Source organism: Rhinatrema bivittatum, chromosome 5 (genome assembly GCF_901001135.1).
Source record: "Rhinatrema bivittatum chromosome 5, aRhiBiv1.1, whole genome shotgun sequence".
Lineage (NCBI taxonomy): Eukaryota > Metazoa > Chordata > Amphibia > Gymnophiona > Rhinatrematidae > Rhinatrema > Rhinatrema bivittatum.
This window is the reverse complement of record NC_042619.1, coordinates 320,221,533-320,242,161: the sequence shown is the minus strand read 5'-3', so window position 1 is coordinate 320,242,161 and position 20,629 is coordinate 320,221,533. Positions and strand designations below refer to the sequence as shown.

The following is a 20,629-nucleotide window of genomic DNA, read 5'->3' as shown; positions in this document are numbered from 1 at the left end:
ACTATTGTGTATTTGATGGTTCATATTATATGTTAATCGACAAACGGATGCAGCTCAAAGTAAATCCTTGCACTTCAAATATTAGATATTTCATGTAATTCTTTTTAATAAGAATGGCAACTCCACTGTAGAATTACATGAAATATCTAATATTGAAGTGCAAGGATTTACTTTGAGCTGCATCCGTTTGTCTATTGATGTGCTGATCTTTTGATGCAGCGGCTTGCTCCATTTGTGTTCATATTATGTTACACATTTTACCTTTGTGGTGTTATTTTAAATTATTATTACCCGCTGGGAATAGTCCTCCAATCTTGCAGGTTATAAATTTAATTAAATATTTTTTCAAGTATATACAAAGCAAAATGAGGGAGTCTGTTGGACCCTCTAGATGGCCGAGTAAAAAGAGCCTTCAGGGAAGACACGGCCATAGCAAAAAAAAACGAAGTGAAATTCTTGATTTGTCTTTACTGAGGAGGGTATCGGGGAGATACCTACCAGACATATTCTTTGGTGATAGGTTAGAGGAACTGAAGCAAATCCTGGTGACAAAGGATGATGTAATAGAGTAAACTGACAAACTAAAGAGGCTGGAAGGATATATCCCAGGGTTCTGAAAGAAATTAAAAAATAAAATAATATAAATTTTTGTTAATAATTTCTAACTTCTCATGCAAATCAGTACCTGAGGAGTGGAGGGTGGACAGCTAACTGCACATTTTTAAAAAGAGTTCCAGAGCAATCTGGGAAACCACAGATCAGTGAACTTGATTTTGGTACTGGTCAAAATGGTAGAAGCTAATCTGAAGAAAAAAGGTTATATGGCCATCTGAATAGACCTTAGATTAATACGGCAGAGCAACATGGATTTAGCAAAGGAAAGTCTTGCTTACGAATCTGTTAGATTTTTTTTTGAAGGGATTGACAAACCATGTGGACAAGGATGAGTTGGTTGATGTAGTGTATCTGGATTTTTAAAAGGCATTTAACAAAGTCCCTCATGAGAGACTCATCAGGAAGGTAAAGAGTCATGAGTTAGGAGGCAATGTCCTATTGTGGATTGGTAACTGGCTGTAAGATAGGAAACAGAGAGTAGTGACTGAAGGGTCATTTCAATGGAGAAAGACAAATAGTGGCGTGCCCCAGGGATATGCACTGAGACTTGTGCTTTTTAATATATTTATAAATGATCTTGAAAAAGGGTTGATGTTATAAGATTTATGGGTGACCTGTTACTCAAAGTAGTTAAATCAGAAGCTGATTATGAAGAATTTCCAGAGGATCTTGAGAGACTGAGGGATGGGGCATCTAAATGGCAGATGAAATTTAATGTGAACAAGTTCAAACTGATGCATATAGGGAAGAATAATCCAAAGTGTAGTTACACAATGCTGGGTTCGTGTTAGGTGGCACCACGCAGGAAAAGAATTTTGGAGTCTCTGTAGACAGTACTTTGAAATCCTTGGTTCAGTGTGTGGCAGTGGTCAAAAAAGGCAAATAGCTTGTTAGATAGATATTACTAAGAAAGGAATGAAAAATAAAATTGATAATATAATGCCTCTATATCGATCCATGGTGTGACCATACCTTGGATGTTGTGCAGGGCCAGCTCTAGGGTAGGGCTGGCAGGGTAGTCATCCAGGGTGCGTTGCAATGAGGGGCATCACCAGCCAGGGTCCACATCAATACTGTTCCCTGTAAAATATGCATGTGTGACCGAAGAGGGATCCTTAAGCAGCCCCACACCTTGTCACACAGAGTTAAATCCACCCCTGGCAGGTGACGAGGAGGAGCAGTGGGAGCCCATGCTGCTCCTCCTCGTGCTTACAGAGCCAGCTCCATTGTTGCTGGCTCTGTAAGCACGTTCAAAACTCATGGACCAGCATTTCTTGCATGCTGATCTTGCAATGTATGATATCAGCATACAGGAAGTGCCGGCCCACGAATTTCGAACATCTTGCAGGGCTGGGATGTTAAACAGGCATTTTATCTGGGAAGGCAAGAGGAACATGGGGAATAGGCAGATGCAGTGGCAACTGCAAGGGGAAGCAAGAGAGAGATGGCGGAAGAGGAAGGCAAGAGGCAGATGCTGGGGATGGGGGAGTTTGAGAGGCAGGGGAGAGGATGCTGAGAAGGGGGGGGGGGGGAACATGAGCTGCCATCGCTGCCACTTTCTTGTATAGAAACCTTTCATGTAACCCCCACCCCCACAAATCCACGCCACATATATCATACACACAAACGAATTAAATCACAGAAAGATATATCGAAAAATGTATATACAATCAGATAATTTGTATTTAGCAAAAAATATGCAACTGTCACTCACACATACAAGACATAAAAGAAAGGTCACGGAGCACTGCCATCCAACACATTTCGCTTGACAAAGCTTCTTCAGGGGAGAGTCCACAGTTCGTAGTACCTCAATGTGAGAGGAGTGGATACAATTCTATGTTTCAGGTTTTGATCGAGGAACACATCGTCATATGGGGAAATTCACAGCTGACATCCTTTTGGAGAGAGAATTAGTCCTTAATTTTCTTACTCTGTATATGAGGAGACTAAGTATCATCCCATAAATTCTGAAAAAAAATTAAACATTTACATGACATAAATATGCCATCCCTATCACCCCAGAGTTCTGAAGGAACTAAAAAATGAAATTTCAGACCTATTAGTAAAAATATTTAACCTATCTTTAAAATCATCCATTGTACCTGAAGACTGGAGGATAGCTAATGTAACCCCAATATTTAAAAAGGGCTCCAGGGGCGATACAGGAAACTACAGACCGGTTAGCCTGAGTTCAGTGCCAGGAAAAATAGTGGTGTTCTAAACATCAAAATCACAGAACATATAGAAAGACATGGTTTAATGGAACAAAGTCAGCATGTCTTTACCCAAGGCAAGTCTTGCCTCACAAATCTGCTTCACTTTTTTGAAGGAGTTAATAAACATGTGGATAAAGGTGAATCGGTAGATGTAGTGTACTTGGATTTTCAGAAGGCATTTGACAAAGTTCCTCATGAGAGGCTTCTAGGAAAAGTAAAAATTCATGGGATAGGTGGCGATGTCCTTTCGTGGATTACCAACTGGCTAAAAGACAGGAAACAGAGAGTAGGATTAAATGGACAGTTTTCTCAGAGGAAGGGAGTGGGCAGTGGAGTTGCCTCAGGGATCTGTATTGGGACCCTTACTTTTCAATATATTTATAAATGATCTGGAAAAAAATACGAGTGAGATAATCAAATTTGCAGATGATCAAAATTGTCCAGAGTAGTTAAATCACAAGCAGATTGTGATAAATTGCAGGAAGACCTTGTGAGACTGGAAAATTGGGCATCCAAATGGCAGATGAAATTTAATGTGGATAAGTGCAAGGTGATGCATATAGGGAAAAATAACCCATGCTATAGTTACACAATGTTAGGTTCCATATTAGGTGCTACAACCCAAGAAAGATCTAGGCGTCATAGTGGATAACACATTAAAATTGTCGGTTCAGTGTGCTGCGGCAATCAATGTTCGGAATTATTAGAAAGGGAATGCTGAATAAAATGGAAAATGTCATAATGCCTCTATATCGCTCCATGGTGAGATTGCACCTTGAATATTGTGAACAATTCTGGTCGCCGAATCTCAAAAAAGATATAATTGTGATGGAGAAGGTACAGAGAAGGGCTACCAAAATGATAAGGGGAATGGAACAGCTCCCCTATGAGGAAAGACTAAAGAGGTTAGGACTTTTCAGCTTGGAGAAGAGACGGCTGAGGGGGGAAATGATAGAGGTGTTTTAAAATCATGAGAGGTCTAGAACGGGTAGATGTGAATCGGTTATTTACTCTTTTGGATAATAGAAAGACTATGGGGGCACTCCATAAAGTTAGCGTGTGGCACATTTAAAACTAATCTGAGAGAGTTCTTTTTCACTCCACGCACAATTAAACTCTGGAATTTGTTGCCAGAGGATGTGGTTAGTGCAGTTAGTTTAGCTGTGTTTAAAAAAGGATTGGATAAGTTCTTGGAGGAGAAGTCCATTACCTGCTATTAATTGAGTTGACTTAGAAAATAGCCACTGCTATTACTAGCAATGGTAACATGGAATAGACTTAGTTTTTGGGTACTTGCCAGGTTCTTATGGCCTGGATTGGCCACTGTTGGAAACAGGATACTGGGCTTGATGGACCCTTGGTCTGACCCAGTATGGCATGTTCTTATGTTCTTAATATCTGAACCCGCAAAATCTAAAAGTGAATTTAGACAACAGAACTCCTCGTTGTATACAAACTTATATTCTTCCTCTATGTATGTTCAAATCGAATTGAAGTAGAGTCCTTAGGGTATCCCGAACAATAACATTAAAAAATTCTACAATGATGTGTTCCTCGATCAAAACCTGAAATATAGACTTGTATTCACTCCTCTCACATTGAGATATGAATTGTGGACTCTCCCCTGAAGAAGTTTTGCCAAGCGAAACAGGCTGGGTGGCAGCGCTCTGTGACTCTCTTTTTAGGTCTTGTATGTGTGAGTGTGAGATGTGATACATGTAATTTTAAACTGGTGTTAGTGGATACATTATTTTTTGAAAAGATATATATTTGCATATATTTTGATACTTAAAAATTCTATAATTGTATATGCATTTTTTGATGTGTAATTGTGATCTAATTGATATTAGTGTAAAGCCAGTTTTCTACCTTTTTTTTTTGTGTTGACTGGTTTCAAGTCACTCGTTTACTTCTTTGGGAAAGGAATAGGAATGGGAGGGAGGTAGAAATATTAGAAGGAAGTGGTTGTATTTATCACCTCATAAAACCTTCCATCTTTTTACCCCTCCTTTTTGTCTTGTTGACAGGTGACCCAGGATTAAAAGAAAACCTGGCCTGAAGGGAAAATCTGGGGAAAACCGGGGTTTTGACTACATTCGCCCCTGAGTAAGTAACTACATACATTTTAATTTGTCATGGATAATTGTAAAGGTACTTACTACTTTTATTTTTCTGTGCTTGAAAATATGAAATACTTGGTGTCGGGTTCTGGAAATTGTATTTATTATTCTAGATTTCTTGGAAGGAAGGAGGTTAAAAATATTTGGTTGCGTACAATAATTTTACTTGTATCTATTATTTAACAGATTTTTTGAAACATGACCTTTCTCTCTTAGATTTAAAGTGGCAAATTTTGAAACAGGCCTGCATAAAAAAGTCAGCAAAGCACACACAAGTTGCACCACTTTTCAAAACAAATTTACACTTACAAATCTCCCTTATTTACACTTACAAATCTCCCTCACTTACCCACCAAAACTACCTGCATACATTCATATCTGTTAAAATGTGTGCAGACATTTTTCTGGAAGTTGTACATGCATATTTTTGAAAATTGAAAAGTTGCACATAAGTGCAAAATCTATCCCTGGGAACTTCTCTGCTACAGGATGTATATGTATAGATTTACCCGCACTTAGGACAGGCAGTTTTATAACAAACCATGTCCATGGTTAAAACACTTTTTTACCTGTGGAAATGGCTTTAAAAATTGCCTTCAAAATAATTTAGTCTTTTTTTTTTTTTTTTTTTTAAACATTGTCTGCTACTATTAATTTTCAAAGTATTACTGTGAGAATTTGCTTCTGGCCAAGTCATTTTATGCTTCCTCACTCCTCCCATTCATAGTGTAAATTCTAGCCATTTCGACATTCTGTGATTATTGTCATTCAGTTTGCTTTCATTTTCATGTACTGCTTTCACGCCATGACTTTTCTTTTCTTGGCTTAGTTAATCTGGCTTCGCTCCTGGTTTGGTTCACACTGTGGAAACACTTTAATGATGGAACTTCTTAACACTTGGTGCAAGATTGACACACAGCTGGCATTTATAAAATTGTACCTGAACATTTAAGTGAAAACCACATCTCCAATTGTCTCACCATTTGAAGTTAAACATACATAGGTAGATACAGAGTCAGAGATGTTTGAAAACTTGTTAGAGAACAAGTAATGCAGATAATCATCTAATTACAAATTTTAAACCTCTGATTCCCTGCTATCTTTTGAAAGCTTAAACCCCGTAGAACTGTGTGGACCATAGCAAGTGAAAGTCCTCTGTTTGCTTTTTCTTCAGATGGACTCCGTATCTCCCTTGTATTGTGCGGCTTGTTGGCAGTCCTTGTGCTTGTTTGTGATAAAGTGTAGCCAGGTCTGTCTGGCAGGCTGCGATAGAATTAAATAGCACCTAGATCTGTCTGGTAGGCTGTCTGGTAAAAACCAGAAGTCCTAGCGGAAATGCAGGTGCTCATATAGCCAGGTCTTTCTAGCAGGCTACATGCTCATTGTGTTGACTGGATTGGTGCAGCAGGTTAGAGGTGGTGGGTTGCTGTCTAGAAAGGATACAAGGTTCTTAGGAGGCTGGATGTTTGGATAACAATCACACCGGTGTAGGTTATTGTGGGCCCTTCTTGTTGGAAATGGGAGGGGAGGAATGCTGGGTGTAAATTTAAGAAGGGGATGTTGCATGCATGGAGGGTGGTGTGCAATGGAGAAAAACAAAATACATCTTGGAAAAGAAGCTGTATGCTACAGATGGTCACGCTGTAGAGTTGGCACTTGGCTATATCCTTGATAATGTGGCCAAGAGTAACTGGCAGACTGGATGGACCAGTTGGTCTTTTTTTTTTTTTAACAGTTATTTACTATGTTACTATGTATTTGGGTCATGTACATGCATCATCTGACCATGGTACATCTTTAAATTAGCTTAGTATTGAAATACTCATGTTGGTACGAAGGTTTATTTATAGGGCTGGCAGTTTTCAGGGTTATTTCACTAGGCATTGAGCCCACTGCTGGCATTGATCTACCGGCAGTGCCAGCTTAGGTTGCCAGTAGTTGCCGCAGCAGAATAGTTTCAGCTTGGAAGCACTGTGCTGCTACAGTTACGACAGTCTAAGGAAGCTAGTGCTGCTTGTGGCTCAGAAACCCATGGGATTCCCAGCCTTATGAGAGAGCCTCGGGAATTCATCAGAACTATTTATTTTCCTTTGACAACATGGACTGATTTGTTCTTAAACACGCTTTACAGTAGAATCGTTTAACTCTTCATATTGCTTGAGAAGTTAGGCGATGTTATTTAAAGCAGCAGTGTTGCCATGTCCTTCCAAATTCAATTTTGCAACAAGTAAAAGGTTAGCCTTTTGGGCAAACAGAAGATGAAATCACAGACTGCTTTGCTGACTCACCTCCTTCTATTGTAATGTCTGGGACATGCAAGAGGCTGCAATACCAGTAGTAATGACAAGCGGTCACTGTCTCCTATTACAATAATAGACAGTTTTTGTCTGTCTTGAATGTACATATGCACGTATTAAGTAAACTTTGGGCTCAGATTGGGCAACATCAGATGCAGGAACACCAGGGGTGAGTGCTTGTGCTTCGAGGGCAGTGCGGCGTTGAGGCTGATATGCCGCATGGTGATGGCAAACGTCTTGGGAGCTGTACAGGTTACAAGGAAGCAGAGGGGGTGAAAGGAGGGGTCAACAGTCGGTGAGAGGGGATCAACTGGAGGGGAGGGGAGACTTAGCAGGGATCAGGTTGTTGGCTGAGAGAGGGGATCAGCCTGGGAGGAAGATTATAGCAGGTCAACTATGGGGATGGTGAGAGTAAATCAGCACAGTGTATATTTATGTATATGTTTGGGAGAGAGAGAGAGGATAGATGCCAAAGGTTTTGGCGTTTTTTGATAGGGGTATCGAGGTGGGGGGTGTGGACACCAGGGGTGGGGATTGTTTGGGTGTAGTAAGAGGTTTGGAGGTGTGGATCCGAGCAGGGAACAGGACTGGAACCAAGGAAGGGTCACTCTTCCCCCCCCCCCCCCCCCCACCCAACTTCCAAGCCGGATCCTCCCCTGAAGTTGTGATTCGGTTATAGACTTCAGTGAATGAATAACTGGAAAACCTATATTTATAGAGGTTTTGTTGCACTAAAGATTTTGTTTTGACCACAGATGTTTCATGGATCTCTACCAGTTTTTGAATAAATCATAGTTTATATTTAATTATTGAGAAACTAAGAAAGTAGCTGGCAGACCTTCCATCTTGGCCTTTTAGCCCTTCTTTGTTTGTCATGCCCCTGACCACTAGCTGGGTGCCACTTTAATTTACCAAATAGTAGGTGAGAGACATGGCAAAGAAAGAGGCGGGAGGTGGAGGAACAATGAGACAGAATCTGCCTGCTCTTTCATGGTTCCCAGTTAATTTAAATAGAAATTGTGGTTTATTAATCCCAGTAATTCTTTTTCCTTACACTAAAAAGTGTTGCCCACCTACATGTGGGAAGATGAGATTTTACCAGATCTGGGAAGTACTACTGCTTTAAAGTTACACGTGAACCAATTTATCCCTTTATTTGAATTGATTTGAGTTTAATCTGATCTCCTGTCACTTCCTAGAATTGCGTTTTGTTCACCAGTGTGGCCTAATTCTGATGCTTGCCATTAAACATTGTGATGCAAGTGTACCACAGTCAGAGGCTTTTATTTATTTATTTGGCCACTTTATATGCCGTCGTTCCAAGTGAAGATCACGGTGGTTTACATCATGGCATAAGTATTATTGGTAGCCACTTACAATCACGTGGTTTTTTTCATATATCATAAATTAAAGCAAAATACATGTACATTGACTTAGGCGGACAGGGGAGGGGAAAAATATAGGGATGAGGTTGTAGAGAAGAGTTAGCATTTTTAACAGTGGGTGCTGGAGGGGGGGTTGAGCGAGGGTGTTTCAGATACATTTGTGTTTGGGTTGGAAAGAAAGTGATAAAGGGGTCCTGAGGGTAGGTTCATCAAGAGTTTGTCGGTGTACGAGCAAGTGGTGATTTCAGAAAGGTTAAGTGAGATTGTAGGCACTTTGAAATAACCACATTTTAAGGTCACGTCTGAATTTTTTTTGTTACAGTGGTCAGGTATAGAGTCTCAGGAAGAGAGATCCAAAGTGTAGGGCCTGCAGTGGAGAACATACGATCTCTTATCTTTGTTAGGTGTGTATTCTGCAATGAGGGCACAGCAAGTAGTCTTTTATTATTTTGAGATCTTAGTGATCTCTGTGGTATGAATGGTAGAAGCACCACCCCTACCAAGCCAGCATTGTCAGAATGGAGAGAGGAATGTATTAATGTTAAGACTTTGTAATGGATTCGGGATTGTATCGGTAGCCAGTGCAGAGCTATCAGTGATTGTGAGACGTGATCGAATTTCCTGGATCCTGATAGGAGTCTTGCTGCAGCATTTTGAAGTTTGTTTTTTTTTTTTTTTTGTTTGTTTTTTTAATGAGACCTTTAGGTGCTCTGAGAAGAACTGAAAAAAATGAGGGTTTGTAGTACCGTATGGAAGTCTACTTGAGTCGGCAATGGTTTGAGTCAATGTAATAATCGTAGTTTAGCATAGCCTGATTTGATTAATTTGTTTGTGTTTTTCTATGGTTAGGTTCTCATCAGTCTGTACTCCTAGGTCCCGAACTTGGTCTGAGGGTGTAATATTGAAGTCACCCAAGTTCGGTATCTGCAGAGGCATTATTGGGGGATTTCTTCTAAGCCAGTGGTTCCCAACCCTGTCCTGTTGGGTTTTCAGGATATCCACAATGAATATGCATATGAGAGTTTGCATGTTATGGAGGCATTGCATGCATATTTTCTCTCATGCATATTCATTGTGGATATCCTGAAAACCCGACTGGCTGGGGGGGTCCCCAAGACAGGGTTGGGAACCACTGATCTAAGCAGAATGATTTTTATCACTTTGCATATAAAATTATTTACTAAAGAGGTTTCACAAGCAAACTAATCTCTAGTTTGCTTGTGAATTGACTGTTGGTAGGTAGAAATGTAAAAATATAAGTAGTGTGTTTTACTTATTTTTTGCTATTTATTTTTTCATGCTAGTAACACATGTATGAGCAAAATGGCTTGCTCTGAGGCAAATGGGTCACTTAATGCAATTTAGTTAATAAAACAGTGGCACAAAAATGTTCAAACTGAAAAAAAAATTATACTTTGATTGCATAACTATGTTGCTATTGCTTTCAATAATAGACATGATTATTGCAGGACAGTGCTTCCATAACTTTGAGCTGATATGGATCAATTTCTTTGTATGAAAATTATCTTGTTTTGCTAAAGAGCACAGGATGGCATAAAGTGGTCAGAATGTGTTACCCTCTCCTGAGACTTGCAAGCATTGCAATCAGAAATTGTCCTGTCTTTAATTAATATGTCTTAACTTAGTATTGAGGTTCCTATGCCAAAAAAGAGAGAGAAACTATTCGGATAGTGATGGCAGGGTGACCGACACACATAGCATAGGCTACAGGTCCAACAGTAGGGATGGGTAGCAAGTAAAATATTTTTCATTTTGTTTTTATTTTTATTTTTTTGGTTCTTTTTCATTTTAGTGTGTACTAAATTGAGTTAGCATGCACTAATTTGATTTAGTGCATACAAATGGGGGAAAAAAAAAAAGGAATTCACAGCTCTAGCCAATACTGGTTTCCCTTGTTTTTGTTAATGCCTGGGATGGCACAGTTTCTTGAAGATCTTTCAAAAGGGCTGCTACATTTCTTCACGTAAGAGACTGTTCCTCTTCGGAAACTTAAGCATCAAAAGCAGCTCATGCTTGATTATGATTTAGCTTCCAAGCACTGAGCAATTTCTCCTCATTCTAATTTGTAATAGTTATTTTCATTATTACTGACCTGGAAAGGTGCCCACTGGTTATTTTCTGTTCCAGATTCTTTCAGATTGATGCAATTTCACATTTGGCATCAACGTGCGACTCCTAGCCTTATTTTATAAATGCGGGCAGGTTTTCCTCAGAATTGAAAGCTGTGCAGGGAACACTATAGAGAAAGAGAAGGCAGTGCAGCACGAGTGAGGATTGAATTTTTGATGTTAATAATAGAAGTGGTTGTCAAAATTCAGAATGTGAAAAAAGCGGAGGGATAAAGAAATCCAATACCAGTGGCATCCCAGTGAGAGAATGTGGTTTTTATGTTCCTGGCCTGCAAAGTGTTTGGACTACTTGGAGAAAAAAAATTGACTTAGCATTGATTCGCTTTGACCCTTGGGGTAAATTTTCAAAACCATTTACACTCCCAAAATCTGGCTTAAAGCATATAGATTGCTCTTATAAAATAGACCAGGGGTTTGTGTGCACACTTTTACATGAACTGCAGAGAGGCATTCTGGGCAGCAGTCATGGAATTTGATTTTAAAAAGTTGTGTGTAAATTAAACCACAGAAATTTAAAATCTCTGCGAGTTAATCTATGCCCAGACTTTGCAGATTACCCAAGTATTTTCAAAGCAAATTTATGTGGGTAAATCTTTGAAAATATGTGTACAAGTGATACGCAGGCACGGTTATAAAATTACCCTCCTGATGTGTGTGCCAGGGTATCCCAAGCCATGAGGTGGTTTGGGATACTCAGCAGAGCGCACAGTTTTTCTGCAGCTGGGTTATCCTAAAGCTCGGGAGTAACTGCACGGAGCGGCAGTTGCTACCTTTAAGAGAAACATGGAGGTAACCTGCACAGCTGGGCAAACTGGATGGACCATTTGGTCCTTTTTTGCTGTCATTACTATGTTGCTGTATTTTTCTCACAAATGTCATTGTGGATGCAGCAGGGTGTTTTGTGCCTAAAAAATGTGTGCAGCAATCTACATACAGGTTAGCACCCTCTGATGTAAATGTAATGGTAACGAAGGCATTAACTATTACCCCTCAATGCAGAGAGGTGTGCTGGCTTAGATTGCGTTTTCTTAATGCTAGAAATTTAACTCCTAGTCAGAGGTGGAATAAAGTTTTCAGGCCTGGTGTTATGCTATAGTCAGAAGCTTGTGTTCTGATGCCAGGACCTGTACCCAGGATTTATGCTCAAAAAACCTATGTTATACACAAATTATATTCTCTGTGCAGAAATTGTAGTTTATGTGCTTAAATCATGTTTTTATGCATGCTGAGCATTTTTTCTATACACATTTTTGCATTAGCGTGCGTTAGCTTAGCTGAATTGGGAGTTAAAAGTATCTTTAGCTTGTACATTAAAAAGCCATGTACTTAATTTCAGCACACAGTTTTAATGCTCAGCTTATTACATCTGCTCCCATGTTTTTTTGTATCCCGCATTTGTGGTGGCTAATTGTACTTTCACTGGTTAAAGGGGCACTTTATGTTGATGTGCACTTTAAAAAAAAAAAAAAAAGCAATTTGCAACTTTTTCTAGAAATGTAAGTTGTGGTGCTTCTCAACAATTACATATAAGAAGTACTACTGAGTCAGATCAAGGGCTATTGAGTCCAGCATCCTGTTTTCAGCAGTATCCATCACATCCCAAATAGATGGTTTATTGCACTCCCAGAGATAAGTGATAGTTTCCTCCACATCTACCTGGCTAATAACTCTTTATGGACTTTTCTTTCACGAACTTGCCCAACCCTCTTTTGAACCCTAGTTTGTTAGTTGTCTTGACCTCATCCTCTGGTAACAGATTCCATAGCTTAATAGTACACTGAGTAAAAAAAAATAAACTTCTTTCAATTTGTTTTAAATCTGCTGCCCCTTTCACCTCATTATTAAACCAAGCCTACAGTCATTTGGTTTTTCTTTTAGCTTTTTTAATGCATGAAATACATTTTGTCTGGGCCTGAAGGAGGATAATGTTACACAATGTCCATGCCTCCTGCAAGTTTTAACCTTGTGAATTGCTCCATTTTGGTTTTTTCCCTATTTCCTTATTTTATCATAGACTCCCTTTTTATAGTTAAATGCTACTGCTGTAGTTTTCCATAGTATTTGCCCTCCAGTGATTGTCAAATGTAATTAAATTGTGATCACTGTTGCTGAGCGGATCCACCACCTTTATCTCTTGCACTAGATTGTGTGTTCCACTGAGAGCTAGAACAAATATAGTTCCCCCCTTCACTTTGCTTCCATGACCAGATACATGAAGCAGTCATTGAAGGCATCTAGGAACTTTACCTCCCTTGTGTACTGATGCGACACTACTCAACTAGTACTTGGGTAATTGAAATCTTCCATTATTATCCGATTTTATTGTTCCATCTGTTCTATGGTTCCATGTAAAGCCCCTTTCTCTGTTGGGCAGTTCATCGTTTTATGTAAACCGGAGTGATTTGTAATTCTCACAAGAACTTTGGTATATAAAAATTAAAAATAAATAAATAAAATAAATAAATATTGTGTTGGCCCTTTTAATAACCAGTCTAATCTTGTTAGCATTTTATAGCCTGTTTCCTCATTCTGGCCAGGTGGGCGAGCAGTATATTCCCACTACTATACTCTTTCGTTTTATCCATGGAATTTCTGTCCATAAGGATTCTAGGGTGCAGTTTGTTTCCTTTAAAATTTTTATCATGCTTGACTGTGCCATTTTTAACATATAGTGCCAGCCCTCCACTAATTTTTCTGTCTTATCATGTTATAATTTGTACCCTGGCATTGAAGTGTTCCATTAGTTCTCCTCCTCCTCCCAGGTCTCTGAGATGCCTATTATCTCTGGCTTCATATAGTGCCACACATTCTAATTCTCCAGTCTTCTTTTTCATTCGCATACAGACATTTTAAAGTAGGTTTATTTGTATTTCTATTTTTATATGTACCCACAACCAGCTTATGATCAGATATGAGCAGTTTGGAGTAATTTTATCTGCATGCTCTGTATTTAAATACATCTGGGCTTTTTCATCTTTTACAACCACCTCTCTATCAGGACATTCTAACTTTCTTGGTTTGCCATGAGCTGCTGAGTGATTGCTTTCTGGAATTTAACTGAAACTTGCTATTATCCTCCCCCCACCCCACTTTTGTGATAAAAAGTTCAACAGGGCTCAGGTAGCTGAAAGTCACAACCGTGCCCAGGTGCAACTTTCAATGCTGTGGGTCTGGTTCCCGTTCTGCTGTCTCACTCTTCTATCAGCACTAAAGGAAGCACATGTAAGATGGGCCGGTTGTTGATCTGATTGACATCAGTTTAAGTCCTGTGCGCCATTCTGCGGCATGATTAATTTTATAAAATGGCATCTTTCAGCTAATTTTAGAACTAGTGTGCATTCCCAGTCTGCACATTAATAACTTCTAAACATTCTGCCAATTCATTCATTTATTTTTTTTTTTTAAGAGGAGGGTGCTAATACAAACAAAAACCAGTTGGTTAAAATATTTGGTATACTTTGCATTTCAATGAACAGTTAAGGCTGTTCCTTTCACTCTCCCCCTCCCCCCCCCAAAATAATATATATACTTAGATATTCTTACATTCCTAGTGAAACTGAATCTACCCAATATAGGATAGAGGAGAAGGGATGGAGAAAAGGATTTTAGGGACCCAAATTCTTCCTAGTTCATTGCTGGTGATTTGTTTGGGGAAGGAGGCGTTTCTGTCTCCCTCCATTTGTGCTGGTGCTGGAACCAGCATGCCAGGGCCTTTCCTTGCATCCTACGGTTGGTGTTTGCCCATCTTTCCTCCACTGGAGTTCCCTGGCCTCTCTCCGTGTGGTCGGCAGGAGGAGAGTGGTGCTTTAGACCTGCATCTGCCTCCTCCACTGCCTGTCTTCAGTCTCGCGGTTACTGCATGGCGCCCGCCAGTCTCGTGAGACTGCCGGGCTCTGCTTGGTTCTGTCCATGAAATGCAAGCTGGACAATAGAGGAGGGAGATGCTGGTAGGAATATCTGCTCTCCTCCTGCCAGCTCTGGGGAGGTAGGCAAGGTGATCAGGGTTAAAGGAGAACTGGGAATTGAAAAAGGGAAGAGAGAGGGTGAGTTTTGGGCCAGGGAAGAGGATGGGAGGGGGGCAAAGGAAGGAGGAGTGGAGAGAGAAGTTCAGGGGTTTGGAAGATAGAGGGCTCCCATGCCTGATTCAGCGTCCTCTTGTGGCTGGCTTTTTTGTGTTTAGTTGTGTTTTGTATCTTATTTTCAAGACCATGATAAAATCGGGTTCCTGCATACCCTCCTATCTTTGAAAACAGGGCTGGATGCTCAAGGAGCGGAAAAAAACAGGGCTGGGTGCTCAAGGAGCGGAAAAAATACCACAACAATGGGTAAGAAAAGGTTTTGAAAATCTTACCCAAGAGTCAGTGTGTGTGTTTTGTTTAGACCCTGCCTAAAGGAAAAGTCCCTTGCTAAACAGCTAAACATAATGTTCCAGCACACCCTTCACATTTTGTTTTCTGAGATCCTCACCCCTCATCCCCCCCCCCCCCAACCCCCACCTGTACATTTACTGCTGAGACACTTTTAGACCTCAGTATATAAAAGCACAAATGCACTAACCACGGGCTCAGCTGGCCGGCCAGCCAGTCTTTCTTTTTAATGGAGAGAGGTAAGACAAAAAACAAATGCATGTTATTTCAAACAACTCTGCATTCCAGGTCTATGTTCTTGCCAAGAGATATCTTACTCTGAGCTCCCTTTTCTTTTTCTTTGTGTTTCTAACACACACAAGCTTTATGACTCAGTGGCACAGAACATGCAAAAGCCTTTTATGCAGAAGGCCCATTGAATTGGAAGGGACTGTTTTCATTCAACCTATGATTTTTTTTATACTCCTGAGCCAGAGAGTATAACGCTAGAAAAGCTGATGATATTGTATTTTTTGACCCAACAGTCTCCTCCTTTGTACTTTGAGCTCTGTTGAAACTAGGGTTGAAATCGGGTGCCACAGCCTTTATTTGCAAGTACTGGGGATTTTTTTTCCCCCTTAGCATGTTATCTCCTGTCTCTCCATTCCCCCCACCCAGACCCAACATGCCTCATCTGGTCATTGCAGCGGTGATCCTGGGCTAGGGGGCCATGCACCAGAGCTCCTTCCAGAACTGCAATCATGGGTCCTGAATCCCACCATGAGGTATCTCCCTTTAAGCCAGCGATTCTCAACTTGTGTGTTGCGACACACCAGTGTATTGCCAAGCACCAGCGTGTGTCACGCGCTCCCATTGGCCTGGCTGCTCTTCTCTTCCTCTCCAGCTAGCGTGAGTGCAGACCTCCTTGCACTGCTGCTGTTGTCATCTGGGTTGTCAGCATGCTTAAGCCCGGATGGGAATGGCATCAGTATTAATGGGAGTTGGCAACTGCAACACGGCCTTTTCTCCCCCCCCCCCCCCCCGGTAGCCCAGAAGAGGAAGTGATGCTTAGCGGAGTGCGCGGGAAGAAGAGAGGGCCATGCTACATTCAAAAGTAGCAGTAGCAGCAGCCCGAAAAAAAACAGCGGATGATTTGCAATGGGAGAAACAGCATTTAGTCCCCACGGCTGATGGGATGAATTCGTGGGCTACAAGGGCTGAAAGAGGAGGCTGCTGCAGTTCCCAGTTGTGCTCGGGGGGGGGGGGGGGGGGGAGGGGGGAGTGAAATTGAGAATGAGCTAGCAGGGTGGGGAGGGGAGTAAATGAAATTGAGTGAGCCAACGTGTTTGTGAGAGAGAATGTGTGATTTATAGCTTGTGTTTAAGTGAGAGAGATCATGTGTATGTAAGTGAGAGAGAGAGAGCATGTGTGTGATTGAGAAACTGGTCCCGGAGGTGACTGATGTGCATATAAGAGAGAGAGATTGACTGGTCAGGGAGGTGACTGTTTTGTGTGCGCGAGAGAGAGATTGGTAAGGGAGGTGACTGTGTGTGTGTGTGTGATACTGGTGAGAGAGTAACTGGTGTGTGTGAGAGATTGAGGTGACTGTGAGAGAGACTTGTCAGGGAGGTGACTGGTATGCATGTGTGAGATTGAGAGACTGGTCAAGGAGCTGATTGGGGTGTGTGTCTGTGTTTAAAAGTCTTGGGCCCTAAGGAAGAGGACCATGAAGACAGAGCTTCGTTTAGACCCTGCTGTTTCTGGTATGTGCTACTGGCCTGCAAGAGAGAGGATGCTGGAGAGGGTAAGTTAAGGATGTCTTTTAAAGTTCATTTTTCTTGATTGCCATTTTAACAGGGCTGGTGCAAGGGTAGTAGGTGCCCTAGGGGACTTCTGCCTTGCACTCGTGCTGCCCCTGCTAGTCTCGGGCCCAGCTCCTTCTACCTCATTCGCGCCGCTCACTGTATGCTTCTCAGGGCCTTGCGCAGCACGTGATGCTTGCAGCCTGACAGATCTCTATTCCTCTTTGCTGTGAGCGGCACCACCTGTCAGCTCTTCAGCGCCCCCTAAGGGTTGATGCCATAGACGACTGCCTAAGTTCCCCTAATGGATGTGCTGGCCTTGCATTTTATTTATTTATTTATTTATTTATTTATTTATTTATTTATTTATTTAGAACTTTTTTATACCGACCTTCATGTTGAAAGCAAACATATCAAATCGGTGTACATATAACAGAAGAGTCCAAGGCATTACATAGAACAAGGTTGCAAGGGTATTATGTGATGTCTGCTGTTTTGAAATATTTTATTGGTGTTTGGATAATTTGAAATAATTTTTATGAGTTTGTAATTATTGGATGTTATTCTGTTCATAAGTTGTTTTGAAACATGTATTTTCTTTATTAATATAGTTTTACAACTATTATTTTCTTGATGAATGTATATGTATATCTTGATGAATGTATAAACCGAAAGGTGCAGACAAAAAGTGAACTGGAAACAGCAAGAAGCCAAGCTCTGTATGCAGTGCAATAATGGAAAAATAAAAACATTAGCTTTATGGTCTCTTCTATATTTGGTGAGGATCTGACTGTGTTCTGTGCATGTGTGATCAGGTGAGGGTGTTCTGCAAGCTTTTAATTTCTGTATAGGGATCTATAGCCGCTTGGCTTGTTGTTTTTTCCTAGTAGGAGGTGTATTTGTAGTGCTGCCATTTCATAGGTTTGGTTGAGTGCGTTCCATGATACAGGTATAGCTATTACAAATTAGTTTGTGTGTATTATTGCAGATCCTGGGACTATCAGGCCGATTCAGTAAATCGAGTGGGAGAGCTGGCTCTCCAAGGCGAGCGCCCGCTCTCCCAACGCGCGCCCAGGCCACTCTCCTGGGTGCGTGATTCAGTATGCAAATGAGGTCCCGCAGTAAAAAGGAAGCGCTAGGGACGCTAGCGCATCACTAGCACCTCCTTATTGGTAGAAGTGGCGGCTGTCAGCGGGTTTGACAGCAGACGCTTAATTTTACCAGCGTTGGTTGTCGAACCCGCTGACAGCCACGGGTTCGGAACACAGACGCCGGCAAAATTGAGCGTCCGTTTTCCAACCCGCGGGCCGTGGGCGGATTTTTAATTTTTTTTTATTTTTGGGGCCTCCGACTTAATATCGTTATGATATTAAGTCGGAGGGTGTACAGAAAAGCAGTTTTTTCGGCTTTTCTCTACACTTTCCTGGTGCTGGCCGAAATTTAACTCCTGCCTTTGGGTAGGCGTTAATTTCTGAGAGTAAAATGTGCGGCTTGGCTGCACATTTTACTTTCTGTATCGAGTGGGACTAATAGGCTCATTAACATGCATTTGCATGTTGAGCCCGCTATTAGTTTTTTTGGGGGGGGGTGGCCGCACGTTTTCCACATGCTATTACCCCTTACTGTATAAGGGGGGGTAATAGTGCGTTGAAAACACGCGTCCAAACGGGGGCGTACGGTGCGCTCTGCCTGTATATTAGGCGCTATATTTCTGTTTCCATTTCTCCAGGTTTGCACTGAATGCAGAGTGGCTTTTTTGGCTTTCCATTCCAGTTTCTGTCTCCATATTTATAATTTGTGGTCTTTCTGTACTTGGTGAAGGTCGGTTTTGTGCGTGTGTGACTGAGATGAGGTATTTTACTAGCATGTAGGCATTTGTCTCAGTCTTATTTGTTGTGTTTTCTCAATAGGACGTGCATTGGTGGTGAATTGCTGTCTTTTTATTAGAAAGGCTATTATGCCTGGTAGTAGGGAGAGTTTGTGTTGCTGTTACTGAGATGACACCATATTATCTTTTTTTGTATGGTGAGTTATATGGGGAAATTCCTAGTTCTGCTCTGCACCCACTGTTGCGGGTTAGGTGGTCCTGTGGATGTAGTTTTAGCTCCCTGACAGTCATGTGTTTAGTACATCACACATGTGAGAACCATCTGTCAGGTGTGTTCCGACAGAAAAAAGTTTGAGACCCACTGCTTTAAACTATGACCATGACTCACTTCCACACCCCCTGTCCCCCCAGAGGCTCTGAACGCAGCTCTTGCAGCCAATCCCGGCTCAAACTGGAGACCATCTGCATGCCCAGCACTGCAGCACAGTCACTGGGCTGGCCCACTTACGTTTTAGGCTCTATTCTTCTCTCCCTTCTTGGTCTCGTTTTTGTCACATGTATGGGGAGAGCAATTTTCAAAGTCTTGTATCACTGAAAATTGCCTACCCTGCATTTGGTTAAAAAGATGTGCGCACTTCCATAAGGTGTGTATTTATTTATTTTTTTTACCTGTGTGTTAGTGGAGGTGTTCTGGGGTGGGGTTAAATCAAGGGAGACAACCTCGTGCATAGTTGTGGATTTTCAAAACGTCACATGTAGTTTGGGTCAGGAAACGTACCAATAGGAAAAGGGAGGTGCAAAACCCCGTGGGTACTTTTTTCCTTGGGTGATTTTCAAAGTAGTGGCATGCGTGTTTTTCCTTGCAAAATTGGTGCAAAGACATAGGGTAAAAAGATCCATGGGCTTTACAGTTTGCTCCGGCCATGTTTCCCGTTCATTTCACTTTTCCTCCTTTTCTTTGTCTATGGGCAGCACCTTGGACCTTTACTGCCTTTTGAACGTTTATGGTCCCCTAGGGGACTTTACTGGCCTTTCCTGTTTTCTGTCCTAAGGCTGTGTCATATACTGTAGTGCTTTATAAACTGTGTAGATAATATAAAACACCCGGAGTTTAGAGCCTGTGTGGAACTTTGAATTCAGATTTGTTCCAGCTACCACACCTTGGTACCCCTCAAAGCTGCTAAACAGTAAATATTCCAGGCTCAAATAGTGCTGTCTCCATATAATTTTTTTCATGCACTCATTCACACTGCAGCAGCAGCTTTTGGGATGGAATTTTTGCCTGCAGTGGGAACTCCCTGTCACTGCAAAGGTTTTGACTGAGAGTTGACAAAAAAAAAAAATGCTTTGGATTTTTGTGATCTGTTGCAGCCACTTAGTTTTCCTTTCAGCATATTTTGAGCTTAAACTGATTAGCAGATGTTGAGAAATGAGTATAGAATTTCTGCACTAATTAAGGTAACTCAAGCTCTATAGAAAGTTTCCATCGCTACTGGAATTCTTTTCATTGGAAAAGTGGAGGCTGAAATGAATCAGGAGGGTGGTGCTATTAACTATCAGGCCGATACAGTACAGTGTGCTCCGGCGGAGCGCACTGTTATCCCGCGTTTGGACGCACTAGCTTTACTCCTTATTCAGTAAGGAGTAATAGCACGTCGAAAACGCGTGTCCAACCCCCCCCCCCCCCCCCCCGAAACTAATAGTGCCCGCAACATGCAAATGCATGTTGATGGCCCTATTCCTGCGCGATTCAGTAAGTAAAATATGCAGCCAAGCCGCACATTTTACTTTCAGAAATTAGCGCCTACCCAAAGGTAGGCGTTAATTTCTGCCAGCACCGGGAAAGTGCACAGAAAAGCAGTAAAAA

The 20,629-nt window shown here is 41.4% G+C and overlaps 1 protein-coding gene across 7 annotated transcripts in view; it reads left to right on the top strand.

The window, feature by feature from the left end:
• Positions 1 to 20,629, top strand: part of TBL1X (transducin beta like 1 X-linked) — a 507,113-nt gene that overhangs the window by 131,242 nt on the left and 355,242 nt on the right. For all 7 annotated transcript variants that reach the window (XM_029604372.1, XM_029604377.1, XM_029604371.1 and 4 more), the window contains one exon: positions 4,862 to 4,940. The gene's annotated coding sequence lies outside the window, so the exon portion shown is untranslated. The remainder of the gene's footprint in view (positions 1 to 4,861; positions 4,941 to 20,629) is intronic.